This window comes from Xenopus laevis, chromosome 6S, assembly GCF_017654675.1.
Source record: "Xenopus laevis strain J_2021 chromosome 6S, Xenopus_laevis_v10.1, whole genome shotgun sequence".
NCBI lineage: Eukaryota > Metazoa > Chordata > Amphibia > Anura > Pipidae > Xenopus > Xenopus laevis.
The window spans coordinates 17,808,645-17,829,987 of NC_054382.1; the positions used below are offsets into that span (position 1 = coordinate 17,808,645).

The 21,343-nt window shown below is 39.4% G+C and overlaps 1 protein-coding gene across 3 annotated transcripts in view; it reads left to right on the forward strand.

Annotated features, from left to right (window-relative positions):
- The window catches only part of LOC108719851 (MAGUK p55 subfamily member 7), a 216,991-nt gene that overhangs the window by 557 nt on the left and 195,091 nt on the right, over positions 1–21,343 (forward strand). The gene's annotated exons all lie outside the window — the stretch shown is intronic.

Below are 21,343 nucleotides of genomic sequence, written 5' to 3' on the forward strand. Positions count from 1 at the left end.
AATAATAATAATAATAATAAACTAACAGTAATGATATCAGCTGTGCATGTCTCAAACAGTATGGGTTATAGTCTTCTACCAACTGTGCATGACTTATAGGTTCTGATCAGATCATTGGAGAATTCTAGTAGTTAACTTATAGTTGGATAAAATGCTTATAATACACAAGAGCCATGAAAATCTTGTAAATGCCGCTTAGTGATGTCATTGGCTGTAATCAGAGCTTAATGATGTCATTTATGTCACACGACTCACTGAAACGTGTGTATTATAATAAATAAAGTACCCCCTGTTGCAAAATATGAGGATAATCATTTTGTCTTGTTGTGTATATTTTGAATGCAGCATAGATGACAATAAAAACCTAATTCAAAAACCTGAGTCACCTCTGAGCTCCTTGACCTGTATAAAAAAAAATGGTCATAGAACGCCTCTGTAACCAGTGTCGGACTGGGCCAACCCAGATCCGCTTCTTAGCGGCGCGACCCTTCTTTGTCAGGGGTTGCGGTGAAATAAAAATTTTGCGTGTGCGCACTGACGTCACGCTGCGAGCATACTTACAAACCCGGCACTGGGCAAACACGATGCAGCGATCAGGAAAGGTGAGGGGGGGCAGTAGCCCGGTGGGCCCCAAGGCCCCCAGTCTGTAACTTATAACATCCTTATATTTTATAATATATTCACTATATAATAATCACATCTGCAGTGACAGGTATGGGATAGGTTATCCAGAAATCCGTTATCCAGAAAGCTCCGGATTACGGGATGGCGGACTTCCATACACTCCATTGTAATCAAATAATTGAAAATTTGAAAGCATATTTCCTTTTTTCTCTGTAACAGCAGAACAGTGCCTTTGTACTAAGGATGCACGTATCCTTTTTCAGCAGAATCTCGGCCGAATCTTTCTGCCTGGCCGAACCGAAGCCGAATCGGGAGGGAAATTGAGTCACTTTTTGTCACAAAACAAGGAAGTAAAAAATGTTTCCCCCTGCAAATTCGGATTCTGTTCGGTATTCGGCCAAATCTTTTGCGAAGTATTCGGTGATTTGGCCGAATCCAAAAAAGTGGATGTGAAAATGTTTCCAAAATAGTGAAATGTTTTCCCCTTCCCACCCCTAATTCACATATGCAAATTAGGATTTGGTTCGGTATTTGGCCGAATCTTTTGCGAAGAATTCGGGGGTTCCGCCGAATCCAAAACAGTGGATTCGGTGCATCCCTACTTTGTACTAGGTCCCAACTAAAGGTGGCCATACACTATAAGATCCGCTCGTTTGGCAAGGTCGCCAAACGAACAGATCTTAACCCACTAACGGCTGGGTGATATCGGGTAAATCCGAATGTTCGGCCCTGGGGCCGAAGGATCGGATTACAAAACTGCGTATGGGCGCCAACGGGTCGCAGGACCGTATCAACTAACTAGACGATGCAGTCCTGGATCGTAAAAAAAAAAATCAAACTTGACTGATCGATATCTGACCGATTTTTGGCATATCGATCGGGAGGACTCGTCGGGAACCCCCACACATGGACAGATAAGCTGCCGAATCGGTCTAAAGGACAGATATCAGCAGCTTTAACCTGCCCATGTATGGCCACCTTAAGATCTAATTCATCCTTACTGAAGGCAAAACAATCCTGCTGGGTGTATATAATGTTTGAATGTTTTTTTTAGCACACATAAGGTATGGAGATCCAAATGACATTAAGATCCCTTATCTGGAAACCCTCAAGTTCCAAACAGGCTGGATTAGGTCAGAGACACATGGAGATTCGGGTAGATAGTCCCCCGTAGAAGAGGTAATTTGTCATTGGGCGACTAATTTTATTTATACAGTTTGGATTAGGATATTGCCTGTATATGTCTCATGCAGTATGGATAATAGTCATGCTAGCAACTGTACAGGTTTTATACAGTCTGCGTAATAGTAATGGTCTGCTCTGTAATGCTCTAATGCAGTATGGATAATAATGTCTTCAGCTCTTCAATTTCTATAGAACCTCTACACTGTGCATACCGTTAATAATACTTTCAGCACTGCATGCATTATACTGCTTGGATAATAACACTATAAAGGTCTCATGCAGTTTGGATAATACTGTACTGTTGTTGACTGTCTATATGTCATACAGAATTATGTGATAATAGCCATAATTCTTTTATGGTAATCCTAATCAGCCATAAGTATTTTTTATACAGTTTAGAAAATAACAATGCTGCCGGTTATAAAGCAATCATACAGTATGTGTTATATAATTTGCTTTACAGGTCGTGTACAGTGTCTATAATCATTTTATTGGCTGTACAGGTCTCAAACAGTGTTTAAATTCATTTTATTGGCTATACAGGTCTCATACATTGTTTATAATCATTGTATTGGCTGTACATGTCTCATACAGTTTCTACAATTATTTAATTAGCTGTACAGGTCTCATACTTTGTTTATAATAATAGTATTAACTGCACGGGGTAGTTTATTATTTTTAATAATGTTATTGACTGTACAGGTCTCATACTGTGTTTATAATAATTTTATTGGCTGTACAAGGCTCATACAGTGTTTATAATAATTTTATTGTCTACAGGTCTCATAAAGTTTTTATAATTTTATTTGCTGTACAGGTCTAATACTTTGTTCATAGTAATAGTATTAACTGCACAGGGGTAGTACATTATTTTTAATTAGTTTTAATAATGCTGTTGAGTGTACTGGTCTCATACAGTTTGGAAATACAGATTTTATTGACTGTACAGGTCATACAGAGTTTGGATAATAGTACAGGTATGGGATCAGTTATCTGGAAAATCCGTCTCCCATAGACTCAATTTTTTACAAATAAACCAAATTTTTAAAACTTATTTCCTTTTTCTCTGTAATAATAAGACTGTATCTTGTACTAGATCCCAACTAAGATAGAATTACTCCTTATTGAAAGCAAAACCAGCCTATTGTATTTATTTTAGTAGACTTAAGGTATGAAGATCCAAATGACAGAAAGTTCCCTTATCCGGAAAACTCCAGGTCCCGAGCATTCTGCATAACAGGTCCCATACCTGTAATCCTATTGGCAGTGCAGGTCTCATACAGTTTGTATCATAATAATTCTATGGGCTATACGGGTCTCCTATGATTTTCTGATGATGCTATTCGCTATAAAAGTCCTATTGGGTTTGGATGCTAAAGCTTCCAGCAGTAATTGTCTCTTGGAAGAAACTAGTGAGGGCTTTTGTGCTCTATTCATTCTGGCAGTTCACCCAGGACATGCATGTATATTGCCTGCACTTGTCAGAGGCCTTATAAGCACTGCCAGTATGGGAGTAACACGTAGAGTATACAAGGGCTCGTGGCTATACGGAGCTTATAATATGTATTATTTACCTTTTGCTTTGACTGATCCAGACTTGCATTGCTTTTCAGTTCTCTGTGTTTGTGTACTTGCATTCTCTAACTAGATCTTCTATCTTGAGTTCTACACCTCTGACTTCAGGCCAAGGTCTGTAATCTTACCCTCCAGTCAAAGGATGTCATAGTATATGGAGAGTTGAACGTGCAGTTTTTGTGTTCTGTCCACATTTATAAAAGCAAAAAAAAATTTGGCCAAAATTTGGACTTTCAGCTTTTATTGGATTATAACTCCCATCACCTTTGACAGCTGAGGGGCCATAGGTTCATCAATATACACAGAACAAGTTTCTTCTTGAACACGTGTGAACTTGACTTTAAAGGAGAACTAAAGCTTAACTAAAGAAGTAGCTGAAAATGTTGTACATGATGCTTTGGGCTTCTGTACCAGCCCAAGGCAACCACAACCCTTTAGCAGTAAAGATCTGTGTCTCCACAGATGCCCCAGTAGCTCCTCATCTTCTTTTTCTGCTGATTCACTGTACATGCTCTGTGCTGCTGTCACTTACTGAGCTTAGGGACCCACTCACCAAGTACAGTACACATAGAATAGAAATGTCACAATATAAGGCTGATTAGTAATTAGTAATTAATACAGATAATTACTACATGGCAGCACAAAAACCAATGCAACTGGCATCATCATTTTAATAACTAGCCCTGTAGCACCAGCTTATGTTACAGAAAAACCTAATTTTCTGCTTAATAATTAGTGACGACCCCTAAGCTTAGCTTCTCAACAGCTGCTCAGAGCCCACTGAGCATGTGAGTTTTACAGACACTTTCCAAGATGGTGACCCCCTGTGACAAGTTTGAAGTCCTGGATCATTGCTGCTATTGACAAGCTGAAACTTTAGGCTGGTGCAATAAGTTCAGTATATAAATGGCATTTTTAGCCATATTCATTTTTAGGGTTTAATTCTCATTTAACATCAAGCAGGTATTGCCAACTCAAAAAATACTTTTTTGCCTAATAAAAGAAAATATAATTTTAAGCAACTTTGCAAAATACATACAATACATATAACAAATGTTCTTATTTGTATATTTAATGCTATTGAAAGCAGTGTCTGCCTTTTAATTCACTGCCCTGATGGCTCTGATTGTTGATACAATGTAAGACAGCTGATTAACAGACCCGTCTTTGCTGGGGAACCAAGACTTTTGCAACATTTTCTAAAAAGTAACAACCAGGAGTTAAGCAAATGCAGCTTTCAATAGCAACTGTTTTTACAAAGCACTGACAATTTTTCATTTACAGTATACAGGTATAGGTTCCCTTATCCGGAAACCCCATATCCAGAAAGCTCTGAATTATGGAATGGCTGCCTCCCATAGACTCCATTTTATCCAAATAATCCAAATTTTTAAAAATGATTTCCTTTTTCTGTCTAATAATAAAACAGTAGCTTGTACTTGATCCCAACTAAGATATAATTCATCCTTATTGGAGGCAAAACCAGCCTATTGGGTTTATTTAATGTTTACATGATTTTCTAGTAGACTTAAGGTATGAAGATTCAAATTATGGAAAGATCCGTTATCTGGAAAACCCCAGGTCCCGAGCATTCTGGATAACGGGTCCCATACCTGTATTGGAAAGTTGCTTAGAATTATGTTTACTTTTATTAGTCACATTTTTATTTTGGGGTTGAATTGCTCTTTAAAGGGTCACCATCTATTACATTATAAAGCTATATCCTGCCATATTATAATGTGTTATATTATAAATTCAACTCTTTGTACCCAAAACTCGATCACTGCGGGTCCTAGGATAGTTGCTCACTTTGCACTTTTAAAAGGCAGCTGTGTTTGAGCAATACGAGTGCATGTAAGGTTTATGCAGAATGGTCAATTGGAATATTGTAGAGCATCTCGTATGGTCCATATTTTTTATGTATGCAGATTCATTGCTGTGTTATGTGGCAAGGAGAGATGTCTGGAGAGATTATATTTGCCTGCGGCTGCCTCACTGCATTGGTTTGAAGACGAGTGCTGATCTCCCATGGGAGGGCAGGCACATGCTGGTAGCCCCGTTGGCCAGCTGGATTTGAAGAGGATTATTTTCTGTTGCAATTGAATGTCTGGTAATTTAATAAGGGCTGGTTGTCATCTGCCAACAGTGAAGGCCATTGTCATGTAAATGATTTAGCTGATCACACAGGACCACTATTTTATCAGTGAATTGGGGCAGTGGCACATGTGGTAATTATGATTATTTTTGTTCACTGCCATTTTTATTAGACACGCCCTCAGACTCCATTAAATGCATCATTTGGCATCCCACAAAGCTGGTACAAGCTTCACTTTACTTACACTATCTGCACCTATGGTAGCAAATATCCGCTGTCCAGGCAGAATAATGTGTAAACTTTAAAATTGTGCTTGTGATTCGCAAAAAAAAAAAAAAAGAAGGAACTAACATGCGTCTGTATTGGTGCATTGTGTGCAACTCGTAGCGTTAGATGTTGCTTAGCAGGCACCTGCAATTTTGCTGGTATTCTTGGAAAAAACCCTTTATTGGGGATTTGTGCCCTAAAATTGCACAGTGCACTTTCCTTTGAGGTTCAGGGCACACGCTCAGATTCAGGGAAATTAGTCGCCCGGCGACAAATCGCCTCTTCTTCGGGGCGACTAATCTCCCCGAACTGCCTCCTGCCGGCTAGAATGTAAATCGCCGTCGGGATGGCGCTAGGAACGTTTCGTTTTCCGAAGTTGCCTCCGAGGAAACTTCGGGCGACTTTGGAAAACAAAGCATGGCTTAAACGGGTGGTACAAGTTTGGAACTTGTTATCCAGAATGCTTGGGACCTAGGGAATTCTGGATATCTATTTGTAATTTAGATCAATATACCCTAAAGCTCCCCATAGACGTAAAGATTTTTCTTGCCGAACGACCGATTTTAGCGAAGTCCGACCAATCCTAAATTATCGTGAAGTTAGTGGGATTCGAATGATCGTACATCTTACGATTTTTCGCCCGACATCTGTCAGAGAATTGATCGGGCAGGTTAAAAAATCTTTATCGGTCCCAGTACAATCTATCTATGTTTGCAGGGCCAAGCAGGCAGCTCCCTTTTGTTTTCCTGGCAAATTGGTCTTTTTAGTTGATGGACAATTTGTACGATCGTTCCGAGATAATCGTGGTCTCACGATGAAGATCGGATCTTTTAAAAATCTCAACATCTATGGCCAGCTTAAGTCTGCTAAATCCAATGAAACATTAATTAAACCCAATAGTACTTTTCCTTTTATAAGGATTCATTATTTCTCAGTACAAGGTACTGTTTTTTTATTAAAGAGAAAAAAACAAATCATTTGATTAATATGGAGTTTATGGGAAATGGCCTTCCTGCAATGCAGAGCTTTCTGGATAACGGATTTCCAGATAAAGGATCCTATATCTGTAGCTAAAATATGGAGGCAATGTGCTTGTGGTGTCTCCACAATCTGCAGCAGCGCATTGCATACTTGTTACTATAGGCCCCACAGTCTCAGCAGCACGTATCTGAATGCACAGGACCACATAACAACGATTAATATGCCACAGGGATCACAGGCTTCTAACATAGATTGCAAGTGTATCTGTGACATTGAGAGGTCAGTGAAGGTCTGTAGGAAAGCCACTGCATTTATTGGTCTCTGTGGATTCCCTATATGAGGATTTTATATATGTCCCCTAGCATATGTATGCATTTACCTAGCACAGGGCAGCGTAGCTTAAAGGGATCCTGTCGTCGGAAAACATGTTTTTTTTCAAAACACATCAGTTAATAGTGCTACTCCAGCAGAATTCTGCACTGAAATCCATTTCTCAAAAGAGCAAACAGATTTTTTTTTTATATTCAATTTTGAAATCTGACATGGAGCTGGACATATTGTCAATTTCTCAGCTGCCCCTGGTCATGTGACTTGTGCTTGCACTTTAGGAGAGAAATGCTTTCTGGCAGGCTGCTGCTTTTCCTTCTCAATGTAACTGAATGTGTCTCAGTGAGACATGGGTTTTTACTATTGAGTGTTGTTCTAAGATCTTCCAGGCAGCTGTAATCTTGTGTTAGGGAGCTGTTGTCTGGTTACCTTCCCATTGTTCTTTTGTTTGGCTGCTGGGGGGGGGGAAGAGAGGGGGGTGATATCACTCCAACTTGCAGTACAGCAGTAAAGAGTGATTGAAGTTTATCAGAGCACAAGTCACATGACTTGGGGCAGCTGGGAAATTGACAATATGTCTAGTCCAATGTCAGATTTCAAAATTGAATATAAAAAAATCTGTTTGCTCTTTTGAGAAATGGATTTCAGTGCAGAATTCTGCTGGAGCAGCACTATTAACTGATTAATTTTGAAAAAAAATTTTGTTTCCCATGACAGTATCCCTTTAAGGCCTGGATAGATCATCAAGTGGCTTATGGGCCTCAGTTTGCCTAAGGGCACATTGACTCTTTGTATGGTATTATAAATACTTCAATCTGGACACAAACACATTAAATAATGGATAAAGGGCCGATAACATGAAACCTTTGTTTTATAAGCCGCTTCCTCCATAGAGTAGTGACAATCGCTGCCATGGTGGGTTCTATTCCAGGGACTTGTACACTTGCCAATTTTGGGGTCAGGAAGGAATATGTCCCCCATGAGGCTGCTCTTTTTCCAGGTGGAGCTGTTTTCTTTCCTCAGTCAACATGACAGGATAAAGCTTTATATAAATCTGTATTATTTCAGCCTACATCATGTTAACAGTCATAGAAATATTTATGTATTCCAAATCCGGAATCCTCAATTCCAGGACCAGCACTCCCTTTGTGATTCAGTGATTGTATTATGCTCACAGTTTACAGAAGTCCAATGTTTTGGTCCTTGTTAGGACCTTTATCAAGGTTCTTGGTAGTAATTTATTATGATAAGCGAATTAAAGAATAAGAGAATAAAATACATTTGATCCTAAATTAAAATTGTTATAAATAGGGAAAAAAAGCCTTTCAGCTCAGATATACGCAGAGATTTAGGGGTTTATTTATTAAGCTCAGAATTATTCTAGTCGGACTTTTAAAGGGAAAAATACAATTTTTGCAGAGAAAAAAAAACTATATTTTTTTGGGATCTATTAAAGTACTCCAACTCAGACCAGCCGAGAACATGTAAAAGTCAATGGCAAATGTCCCATTAACAATTGGAAGGTTTTCTGACTTGAGCTGGGTTTCCAAAAAAATTGTAGGATTCAAACACAAAATTTAAAAAAAAATAATAGTATTCTGATTTGTTTTACAATTTTATCATGTCTTTGTCTGCACAAGAAAAACTCGTGAAAATGTATTGATAAATGTAGGGGCACGTCTGTGTGGATTTGGTTGGAGTAGTTTTCAGAAAATAGTCAGATCTTTTTGGATTTTGATAAATAACCCCCTTAATGTTAGGTTGATGGGGCAGGTGGCAGTTTTCAGACATGCAAGTTTTGGGCACACAGTTGCAAAATTGCAGAAGTCAGGTTGTGTTGTTTTTCAACTAACAAAATTGTCCCAGGCTGGAGAGCTCCTTGTGTACTGTAGCCATTTGGAAATCAGCTCTGTCAGTAAACAAATGTAAGGTAAAACATGCAAATACATATGGCTTGTTTTCCCTTTAAAAAAGAACTAAAGCCTAACTAAAGAAGTAGCTAGAAATGTTGTACATTATGTTCTGGGCTTCTGTACCAGCCCAAGGCATCCACCACCCTTTAGCAGTAAAGATCTTTGTCTCCAAAGATGCCCCAATAGCTCCCCATCATCTTTTCTGCTAAATCACTGCACATGCTCTGTGCTGCTGTCACTTACTGAGCTTAGGGACCCACTCACAATATACAGTACAGATAGAATATAAATGTCACAATATAAGGCTGATTAGTAATTAATACAGATAATTACTACATGGCAGCACAGAAACCAGTGCAATTAGCATCAGAATTTAATAAAAAAGCCCTGTAGTATCGGTTTATATTACAGACCAACCTTATTTTCTGCTGTATAATTAGTGACAACCCCTAAGCTTAGCTTCTCAACAGCTGCTCAGAGCCCACTGAGCATGTGAGTGTCACAGACTTTCCAAGATGGCGACCCCCTGTGACAAGTTTAAAGTCCTGGATCATTGCTGCTATTGAGATGCTGAAATTTTAGGCTGATGCAATAAAGTCGTCATATAAAATATGGCATTTTAAGCCATATTCATTTTTAGGGTTAAGTTTTCCTTTAATGATTCCCATCAACACATTGCACCTGTGCTTTTTCCATTGCCGGATGCTCTTGTTCTTATTCAGTGGGGTATCACTTTAATCCATGCAGCCGTGCCCTTTTTGCCTACTGTGTTTTTCCGCAGCAGTGCTAAAATCCCATTGATAAATAAGTCACTGCTGGAGCGGAGTCATTGGTGATATTGTGACTACGTGCCCCCTGAGGGTGATTACCATAGGAAAGTTCAAGAGTTTCCATTGTTGTTTTAAGCAAATGCAGTGATTATAAATATGAGCTGACCGGACTGTTGTTTGACTGCACTGGCTGGGATTAAGCCTTGCCTATATACACATATTTCACTTGCTTCTATAGTCTTGGGTAGAAAACCTTCTTTTAAACATGTATTTCATTGTGCAGGTGTTAAATGTGAAATTGTACTTGTATCTCTTGCTGACGTTTTCCAGTTTGGCTCTTGTCTGCGTATCTTGACAGTGCTATATAAATAAATGATGATGAATGATGATGTTCCAACGATCAACCAAATCTCCTTACACAGGTATGGGACTTCAGTTACCCAGAATTCTAGGGACCTGGGGTTTTCTAGATCTGGATTTTGGATCTCCATGCCTTAAAGGAGAAGGAAAGCTACGGAGACATTTATTGCCAATAGATTAGCTGCAATAGTGCAAGCAAGAATACTATATTTATTCTGTAGAATGTTTTACCATACCTGAGTAAAATGCTCTAGAAGCTCTCTTGTTTGTTTAGGATAGCAGCTGCAGTATTAGCTTGGTGCAACATCACTTCCTGCCTGAGTTTCTCTCTGCTCACTCATAGCTCTGGGCTCAGATTACAGAGGAGCAACTGAGCATGCTCACGCCCAGGGCAAGGAGGTTTAAGGTGAAGGCAGGAAGTGTGATACAGAAGTCCATGAGTACACAATAGAAGGAAAGAAATGCTGTTTTTCTTTTGACAGAGAACTCAGAGCAGCATTACTTTGAGGGTTTACTGGTATATTTAGGTGGACCTTTCTGATAAAGCTTACTTAGTTTTAACCTTTCCTTCTCCTCTAAGTCTGCTCAAAATAATTTTTTTTTTATTTCAATATTTTTTATTGAGAAAAGCGTGCATAACAACAAATCCGTCAGTATTGTCTGCTCAAAATAATGTAAACATTAAAGGGGTTCTTCATTTTTTTCAGTTCAGTCAGTTTCAGACAGTTTACCAGACATAAAGACTTTTTCCAATCACTTTTTTTATTTTCTTTTCTATTTGTTATTATTTTGTTTTTCTAATATTGAAGTTTCATTTTTCACCTTCTAAGTGCTTTAGCACACATCACCTGCAGCAATGCATGTGCGGTGCTTTGATTTCCGAAGTTGCCTCATGAGGGAACTTCGGGCGACTACGGAAATCGAAGCGCCGCGAGTGCATTGCCGCAGCCGATTTTTCATTTTAGCAGGCGGAAGGCAGTTCTGGGAGATTGTCCCCCCCTAAGAAGAGGCGATTAGTCTGCCCGTGTGCTAAAGCCCTTATGTCTTTCTGAAGCAGCAGTGTTTGGAAGGTGAACAACCCCTTTAAATCAGGGGTCCCCAACTGCCGGGCCGCGGACACTCCCGCACTGGGCCGTCGAGCCCAGTGCGCAAAAACAAAGTGCGCCGAATTGGACGCCGGCACGTTGGCTTAAAATGGAGTGTACAGGAGACTTTCCGTATTTCAGAGCTTTCTGGATAACCAATACTATAACTGTACCTCAAATACATTAACTCTTTGCATTACTATTATTGCAATCTGATGTTTAGTGCTTGTTGATTGGTTGCTATGTGTTACTAGACCCGGAGGAATTTTACCCTTCCATGTTCAGCAAAAGCTTGTGGAATGCAGGTTGGAGCTCCTTATTTTCTGTAAATATATAATCAAATAAAGGTAAGGCTAATATGGGATAGAATGAGCTCTAGAGGTTTTATAGTGGAGGCTGCATTCTCAAAGCTTGATACTCTCACTGGATACTAGAGGATGTTCAGCTGCAGGGGGCACATATTAAGTGGTGGTTTACCTTTAAGTTGACTTTTTAAGTTAACTTTTAGGATGTTATAGAATTGATAATTCTAATCAACTTTTCAGTTGACCTTCATTTTTTATAGTTTTTGCATTACTTCTGACTCTATCCAGCTTTTCAAATGACCCCATCTGAAAAAACAGTAGCCATGTAAGGCTAACAATGTATTGTTATTGCTCCTTTTCCTCTTTCTATTCTTTGTAGCGTCTTATATACAAACAATATATTTTCATATCTCTTGTAATACATGAGAGGTAGGTTTGCATATAGTAAATAGAATATTCATGAAAATTAGATGAAGTTGTGTTTGAGGAAGCCTTTTTGCCTTCACTGCTTTTTATAAAAGTCATGAGATTTTTGAGATGACTTTATTATCAGGTTATATCAAATAATGATGTATAATTGTTCTGAAAGGGCAAATGCACACTGCAAGCACCCAGATAAAGCACCCAGAGCCTCTCCCTATTGCCAGCATAGGATTCAGTTAGTAGAGGTTCTTGTTTTCATACAAGAACAGTATGGCAGTCGCCGGTATTGGCCTTTCCATTTACAGTTATGGAACCTGTTTTCCAGAATGCTTGGGACCTGGGGTTTTCCGGATAAGGGATGTTTCAGTAATTTGGATCACGATACCTTGTCTTCTAAAATATTATTTGAATGTTAAATAAATAGGCTGGTTTTGCTCCCAATAAGGATTAATTATATCTTAGTTTGGATCAAGTACAAGGTACTGTTTTATTATTACAGAGAAAATGAAATTTTAAAGATTTGAATAAGATCTATGGGAGATGGCAGATTTGTAATTTGGAGCTTTCTGGATAATGGGTTTCCAGATAACTGATCCCATACCTGTACTTCTAAGGGTAAGGTCACACTGGGCAATTTGTGGAGATTTAGTCACCCGGTGTCTAATCGTCTCTTCTTTTGGGCGACTAATCTACCCGAACTGCTTCCCCCTGTCTTACGCCTGCTAGAATGAGAATAGGCCTATCCCATAGTGCATGTGTAAATCTCCCTTTAGTACTATTTACTTTGTGCTTGATATATTAAAAAAACGTACTTTTCCATGGACGCCTTCACAGTGCATTTTCCTAGCTGTTGATGGTCTACAAATGTAACCTCTTTAGCAAAGGATGTTTGATGACAAAAGGAGCTGCCTTCCCACCCAACATCCTAGCAGCAACACATTTTGGTGGTTAATTATAGCAAACATCCAAGTCATTATCCCAACAGCAAAGGATTATGGGATATAATGAATGGTGCTGAAATAATGGCTAGGATGTCAGCTAAGGATTATGGGAGAGAAAGGAAGGGGACATCATGCACATTATCTCAGCAGCAAAGGATGTTGGAATAGAAAGGGAGCTGACATTCTAACTATCATCTCATCAGCAAAGGATTTTGGGATAGAATGAATGCTGCTGAAATAATGGCTAGGATTTCAGCTTAGGATGTTGGGATAGAAATGAATGGGACATTCTAGCCATTATCCCAGCAGCAAATGATATTGGGTTCTGGGAGAGAAAGGAAGGGGACATCATACACATTTATCCCATCAGCAAAGTATTATGGGATAGAAAGGGTGCTGCTGATTATGGGATATAATGAATGCTGCTGAAATAGTGGCTAGGAGGTCAGCTTAGGATTTTGGGAGAGAAAAGAATTTGACATTCTAGCCATTATCCCAGCAGCAAATGATATTGGGTTAGAAAGGGAGCTAACACACTAACTATCATTCCAGTAGCAAAGGATTATGAGATAGAATGGGAGCTAACATCCTAGCCATTACCCTTGAAGCAAAGGATTTTGGGATAGAAAGGGACTGACATCCTAGTCTCCCCCCCCTAAAATGGAAGTTGGGACAGAATGGTCATTGTATCAGCTGTTGCGTGAAGGCTCATAGAAAAAGTGGGAGATGTGTGTGTTTGCTGGATAGCAAAATATATATGTTGCATAGTATTTTGGTTTTACATTGTCTTCATCTGTGTGAAGCAATTTATTTTTGAATGTTTTATGTTAAAGGGGAACTGCTTGCAGTTTTATTTTGCTATACCAGTCAGATCTTTTATGCAGTGTAAGTAGCTTGGCATCCCTTGAGGCTTACATACTTGTTTCCATGATGGCTTTGCATGCTAGAATAGCTTTAGCTGCTCATGAATCAGATGCAGGAGCACTGCCAACAGCTAATGTTATGGAGAGGGGTGCCCATAGAGAAATGGACTAGTAAGGAGTGCCAGGAGCACTATTATCATCATTGCCTACACAAGAGCTTCTGGAGAACTTGTTTTTAAAGAGAAAACAGTTCTGACTTGCCCTTGCTTGCTCATGGGAACACTATATGTGTGCCAGGAGGGCTGGCAGCTACATTTTTGTTTCAGTAATGATCGTATACTGAAATCCGGTATATTTTTATGGATGAGTATTGCAGTTTTCTGCTAACAGGAGGTTATCATGTAAGTGATTACAATCCTTGGGTAGTGCCCTAACATTTGGCAACTCCCATGAATTGTACTTTTCCTTATTCTTTAAAGACACAAGATCTAGATGAAGAATGAACCAAATGTTATGTACGTCCTTGTTTCAGCACAGGTAATTTTAATACATTTAGTGAAATCCCAAATAATTAAATTGTGCTCAAGAGAGAAAAGTGGTGAACCCTGTAATGTGCTGAAACTGCTTCTTTTTGTACGTTTTTTTGTTTGTATGTTCTTTTCTCAAATTGGAGGAGAAGGACATGCATGGGGTGGGACACATCAGCCTGTCATCAAGAGCAGGTCCGACATTGGACAAATATAAAGAGATGGAAGAACAAAAAAGGCAAATATTTGCAGCCCAAACAAATGACATAAATGGCTGCATGTCAGTGAAAGGACCAAAGTACAGGAATGTATTCAGCCACCAGCAGGGGAAAATAATAAAATTAGCAACATTGAGTTACCCCTGGGGGTAATTAGTAAGAATGTTAGAGGCCAAAAATACCACTACAAAGATCATGAAACAGTGGCTTTCTGAAGGAGAAGCTGCAATAGAAAATTGCACCAGAAGGGAGAAAGGGACTAAAGCGTCTGTTTTAGAAAGTCTTACGGTTGGGGCAGACGGGCAGATTCGGGGAGATTAAGTCGCCTGGCGACTAATCGCCTCTTCTGCGGGCGACAATCTCCCCGAACTGCCTTCCGTCTGCTTCAATGAAGAATCACCTGCGCTAATGCACTCACGGTGCTTCGATTTCCGAAGTTGCCTCACGAGGAAAGAGCGGGTCTTAATGCAAAATATTTTATTCACCAGTATTTTTCTTAAATACAAAGGTGGACTTTGATTAGAATTTAAGGAGGTATTAGAGGAGCTTTACATAAAATAATACACGGAATGAAAAATAACTGGTATTAAAGGGGACATGTCACCGAGACATAAAAAGCTGTCTAATAAAAGTCCCATTCAAATTAAACATGAAACCCAAATTCTTTTTTTTATTAAAACAGCTGTACCTGTTATAAAGTTATTAAAAAATCTCAGCTGTCAATCAGGCATAGAGGCGGGGCAGGCTATTACTTCACTTTCTACTCTGCTCTTCCTTGATGTCACTGCACTCCCCGCACTCCACAATTGTGTAGTCACTATTGTGGAGTGCTCACCTCAAAAAACAAACACTTTTGTTGTGCCAGGTGCTGTACTGAAGGACCCACCCACTCTTGCCATAGGGTCATATCCATTTATCGAAGAAAATCACCAGTAGCACACTGTATAAGCCGTAATAGTACTCAAAGAAGAATTTAATTACTCAGCCCAAATCATACAAAAGGCAATGTTTCGGGCCTACTAGGCCTTTTTTCAAGCCTTGATGATATATGTGATATATGTGTGGGCATACGCATCAGGTGCCCCATTCTGGCACATAAACTAGATTTTGGTATAATACAAATCCTTTCTTAATAACATTATGAATTTCCAGACTGAGTAACAAAATGTAAATAATTTGTATAGTTTAAGTACCGTATATACTCGAGTATAAGCCAAGTTTTTCAGCATCCAAAATGTGCTGAAAAAGTCTACCTCGGCTTATACTCGAGTCAGTGGGCAGTAGCTGAGATTGCTGAGTCACTTTTAATCATTCCAACAGTTCGCTTGTGGAGAGACTGCAATATCACACAGCGCCCTCTGTTGGTTATATGAAAGAATAACAGTGACTGCAATATCACACAGCGCCCTCTGTTGGTTATATGAAAGAATAACAGTGACTGCAATATCACACAGCGCCCTCTGTTGGTTATATGAAGGATTAACAGTGATGGCAATATCACACAGCACCCTCTGCACATGGTAGTGGGACAGTGGGACAATGCACACAGTTATCCGTTTGGCGATTTTCTGTCACCATCAACTTTGCAAAGAAGTCCAGTTGATTGCTGGGGGGGTCGCTTTGGCGGAATGTGCTCTGCTGGGAGACAGGGCTGTAGTTGTGTCTAGGCTTATACTCGAGTCAATAAGTTTTCTTAAGTAAAAATAGGTACCTCGGCTTATACTCGGGTCGGCTTATACTCGAGTATATACGGTAATGTTTATTTTGCTCTTCTAACACAAAAAAAAAGAATTGGAAATTGTTGCTAAAAGTGGCCATACACGTAGAGATCCGATTGTTTGGTGATGTTGCCAAATGAGCGGATCTCTCCCCAATATGCCCACATTGAAGTGGGCGATATAGGGCTGATCCAATCGTGGGCCCTAGGGCCCAACAATTGGATCATAATATAGCCAACATTCAAAATCCTGTCATATCACGGCCGCATCTATTTGTTCCGATCGCGTTCCGAAGGGATTTTTAAGCCTACCTGACTGACATCTGGCCGACTTTTGGCCAGATATCGATCAGGAAAGCCTGTCGGAAGACCATACACACCGGCCGATAAGCTGCCGACTCGGTCTGTCAGCAGCTTTTATCAGCCTGTGTGTGGCCATCTTAGGTCCCCTTTAATTGGCAGAACTCTGCAAGTGCAGTTTCCAGTATAAAATAAGTAGCAAAGGATGAATGAGGCAGTCAATATAAACAGCCCATTATGAAGACTTATCTCTACAATGACTCTCCGGAGCTCAGAGAGTGGGAGTTAGTGGAAAGGATTTCATGCTCTAAATTGTGTAACATTCCAACAAAAGGAAGAACATCTTTTAAGTGCAGGCCCTTATATTGAACACAGTTATGGGGTTATATTGTTCCTCACTGATCTAAAGATATATAGAAATTATAAGTTGTGGTACCATTCATATGTTGTTGAATGTGGGCAAATGTTTATAAAGCACCAACATATTGTGCAGCACTGTATTGAGCGGTGTTTACATCAGACATACAAAGACTGACCTATACAGGAGGTCCAGCTAATTAGATCTAATTTTTACATTTTCTAATTGAATGAAACAATGATTAGTGTTTGATTGTTTCCTTTATTCTTCTATAAATATGTTGTTATCTGTTGACTTACAGACCTGTCTCCTGAAAACCCAGTGCAGTACCAGTAATTGAATGTGTTCATTCCCAGGGAAAAGCTTGGCTTTAATTTGTTGATACAGAGTGTTTTGTTAGATGAGGCTGCAGTACATGCCAGGCGACAAATCTCCTCTTCTTCAGGGCAACTAATCTCCTCAAACTGCCTCCCGCCGGCTAGAATGTAAATCACCGGCGGGAGGCAGATCCTTTGCTACATTGCAGAGGTATACGGTATGATGCTTTTTTGAGATTCACCCTACCTACAGCTGCTGCTCTTGGGAGTATTGGGCCATCGCTACTGCTTGACCCCTTTGCATAGACTGTGCTCTCTGTGGGAATTCGCAGGCTTTTCCACCTCTCTACCTGTCCCGCTTTGTCTGAACAAGGATATCTTAAAATTGTGCTATTATTCAAACGGACACACAACAGAAAGCGTAGGAATTTGAGTGCTTTCTCTTACTTGTAGCACTGCCTTTGGAAAGCATAACATATCCAAGGCACAGTGGTCTTTAAATTATCTTATTTTTTAACTTGTTGCTTATTTGTCATAATGCACATAGACGCTTAAACATAGAAGCTTTTATGTGCATTATTTTTTACAGGTATGGGATCAATTATCCGGAAACCTGTTATCGTACCATTATAAGCAAATAATTCAGGTTGTAAGTGATTTCCTTTTTTTTCTGTAATAATAAAACAGTCCCTTGTACTTGAGCCAAACTAAGATATAAGTCATTCTTATTGGAAGCAAGATTTTAAATCCCTATTATATACCGCCCAACATTTTGGAAACAGAAAGAGGGACAAAAAAATGTTTTGACCACGCCCATTTTTTGGCCACACCCCCTAGTTACCATGTCCATTTTACAAGATTTGCCAGATTATGAAAGTTTGAACACACTTCTGTGGTTATTTATGTGTTATTACAGTTTTGCTAATGAAGGTGAATTGTCCTTAAGATGTGAGTCTAAGTTCTCCCAAGAGACCTGCTTATGTTGCAAAAGTATCTAAGTATCCATTCTGGGCTCTCTGCCAAAATCAATTAAGTTAGAAACTTTGTATCTTTTTCTGGCTGTTCAGTGCAGGAGATCAAAAAGGGACATTTCAGTAACAAACCTGGGACTGCGGGTTGAGCTGTCAAAATCAGGACTGTCCCGCGAAAAACGGGACAGTTGGGAAGTATGCTATTATAGGTATATTTTATGTCTAAATTACCTTTAAGCAGACTTTTAATGTACGTAGATCCAAATTATGGAAAAATCCCTTATTTGTAAAACCCAAAGTTCTCTGGGTAATCGATCCTATACCTGTATTATTATAATACATAAGAGGCATGAATATCCTGTAAATAAATCCTTATAATACACAAAAGCCATGAATATCTTGTAAATTATATCCTTAAACGGTGAGTTCTGATGTCATCAGTTATAAACGGTGAGTTCTGATGTCATTTCTGTCACATGACTCACTGAAATTTGTGTATTATAATAAAGTACCCCCCAGTTGCAAAATATGAGGATATTAAAAGTTACCTCGGAGTTCCATGACCTGTATAAAAACACTCGGCCTCGTGTTTTTATATGGTCATGAATCTCCTCTGTAACTTATAATATCGTTATATTTTACAAGAGGGGGTACTTTATTCACTATATAATCGCTGCTTAGTGACATCTTCAGTTATAATCTGTACTCCGTGATGTATTAATTTCTGTTACATGACTCAATGAATCTTGTGTCTTATAATAAAGAATCCCCTTTTGAAAAACAAGAGTATTAGTCACCTTGAAGTTCCATGACATGTTTTAACACTTTATAAACCCCTCTGTGACTTATAAAATCATTATACTTAGCAATAGGGGGTTTGGGATACTTAATTCACCATATATGTACAGGTATGGGATCTCTTATGCAGAATGCTTGGGACCTGGATTTTTCTGGATAACGGATCTTTCCGTTATTTGGATCTTCTCATACTAAAAATTGATTTAAACATTAAATAAATCCAATAGGCTTGCTTTTATTAAATGTGTTGCAGATATAAGATTGAAATCAGTAGGACCTAAATGTTCTGTAACACGGGGATTTCGGGAAGACCATATTTCTCATCTGGAAAATCCCAGTGACTCACACAGCTGTTATATCTGGATTCTAATAAGTCTGGTATCATTGAGTGTTCCTATTTACTTGACAACAAAACAACTTTCATTATGATATTAAAGGGGTTGTTCACCTTTAAATTAATATTTATTATGACATAGAGAGTGATATTCTGAGACAATTTGCAATTGTTTTTATTTGTGGTTTTTGAGTTTAGTTTTTTATTCAGCAGCTTTGCAGTTTCAGCAGTCTGGTTGCTAGGGTCCAAATTGCCCTAGCAACCATTCATTGATGTGAATAAGACAATGGAATATGAATAGGACAGGCCTGAATAGAAAGATGAGTAATAAAAAGTAGCAATAACAATACATTTGTAGCCTTACAGAGCATGTGTTTTTTTACATGGGGTCAGTGACTTGATTTGAAAGCTGGAAAGACTAAGAGGAAGAAGACAATAATTCAAAAAACTGTAAAAAAAAAAAAAATAACGAAGACCAATTGAATTATTGCTTAGAAGTGACCATTCTATAACATTAAAAGTTAACTTAAAGGTGAACCACTGTGAGAGCAAGTGGCATTTTTTTTCAGACGGCATTGTTGGAATTCACATACTTTACTCTGTTATCTTAACACACGTGGAATGCTGCCCTAACTGTACTTTGTAGTCTCTCTGCTGTCACCCTCCTCTTTTTTTGGTATGTAAAACATGCACTTGGGTTTGGCACTGTTTTTGTCCTAAATGTAGCAAGCATAGATCATTTTGGAATGACATTACAATTCGCTTTTATCTAGAAAGCAGAGTTTTTAACGAGAAAAATAAGCATAAAACAAACTGAAAATATGTGCCTAATGTGCTTAGACAATTTATGGCTGCCATGACTGGTTATGTTATTTTCATTCCCAGGGTGGATGGCAGTGATTGGTGAGCAGGGGTGCGTGTACCAAAAGTCAACCTGTGGTTCTTGGCCACTGATGCATGTTCTTGGTCACTGATTGCTGGCATCTGACCCCGAACAGAAATTAAGTGACTGCATAGCCATTCAGTTCTGGTGGAACCACTGGTGGACTGTAAGGGTGGGAGAAGTTGGGGTGATGTGGTTGGGGTGGCAGGGGACTGTGTGCTCCTGTAAAAAAATAAAAACCACTGTGGGCTTAGATCTATTTAAAGGATCAGGAACTTCTAAAAAAACATCTACACATTTTTTGTTGTTGCTGTTCCTTTAAGTAAACCTTTTATTTTACAATCCCCTAAAATTACTCGAAACAGTCCCCAGAACAACATACCTATATTCCTGCACTAAGATTTATGTTGTTCCTCTGTGACAAGCAGCTCAACTGCAGCTCTTTTAGTTACTTCCTTGTCTTGCTCCACCCCTTTTGGATTTTGAGCACTCCTCTCTCCAACTAGAGAGCTGCCTAGTAGTGATGTGCGGGCCGACCCGATACCCGCGGAATCCGCGGGTCGGGCGGGTTCGGGTCGACCTCGCAGTGCTCCTCGCGGGTTCAAATGCCAGCATCCGACTTCCGATTTTATAGTCTCGCGTCAGCTTGCCCCGGCCCTTTTGTGAAGTCATTGCGATGTCATCTGTGGGGCGGGTCGGCGCGGGTCTATAAAAGGACCCCTGGAAGCGGGTGCGGGCGTGGGTCGTAGCAGAGCGGGTTAGGGTTGAGTGTGGGTCAGGGAAACTTTGTTGATGTCAATCAGGCATGCAATAGTAGGCATCTCTTTGAGGTTATCATAGTCGGAGAGAGGAGAGCTCAGAAAACAGAGTAGGTTTCAGTCCTGACCCCAGGGTAACTTTAACAAGCTCATTTGAGGGAGATCCAGCAAAAAGGCAGGCATAGGTAGGTAGGTAGGTAGGTAGGTAGGTAGGTCGGTATGTAGAAAGACAGACACCCACATGAAGATTCTTAACCTAAAGGATGGAAACAAAAATGGGTCTGGATGGGTCGTCCTATTTTCCACAAATATATTACCTGTTCTTATACCAGTAATCACAGGCCCTGGTATCGGCTTTATCCTGGGTCTTCTATTCATCTTTCATAGTTTCAGCGCTGTGAAATATGTTGGCGCTCTGTAAATACATGTTAATAATAAAATAATAATA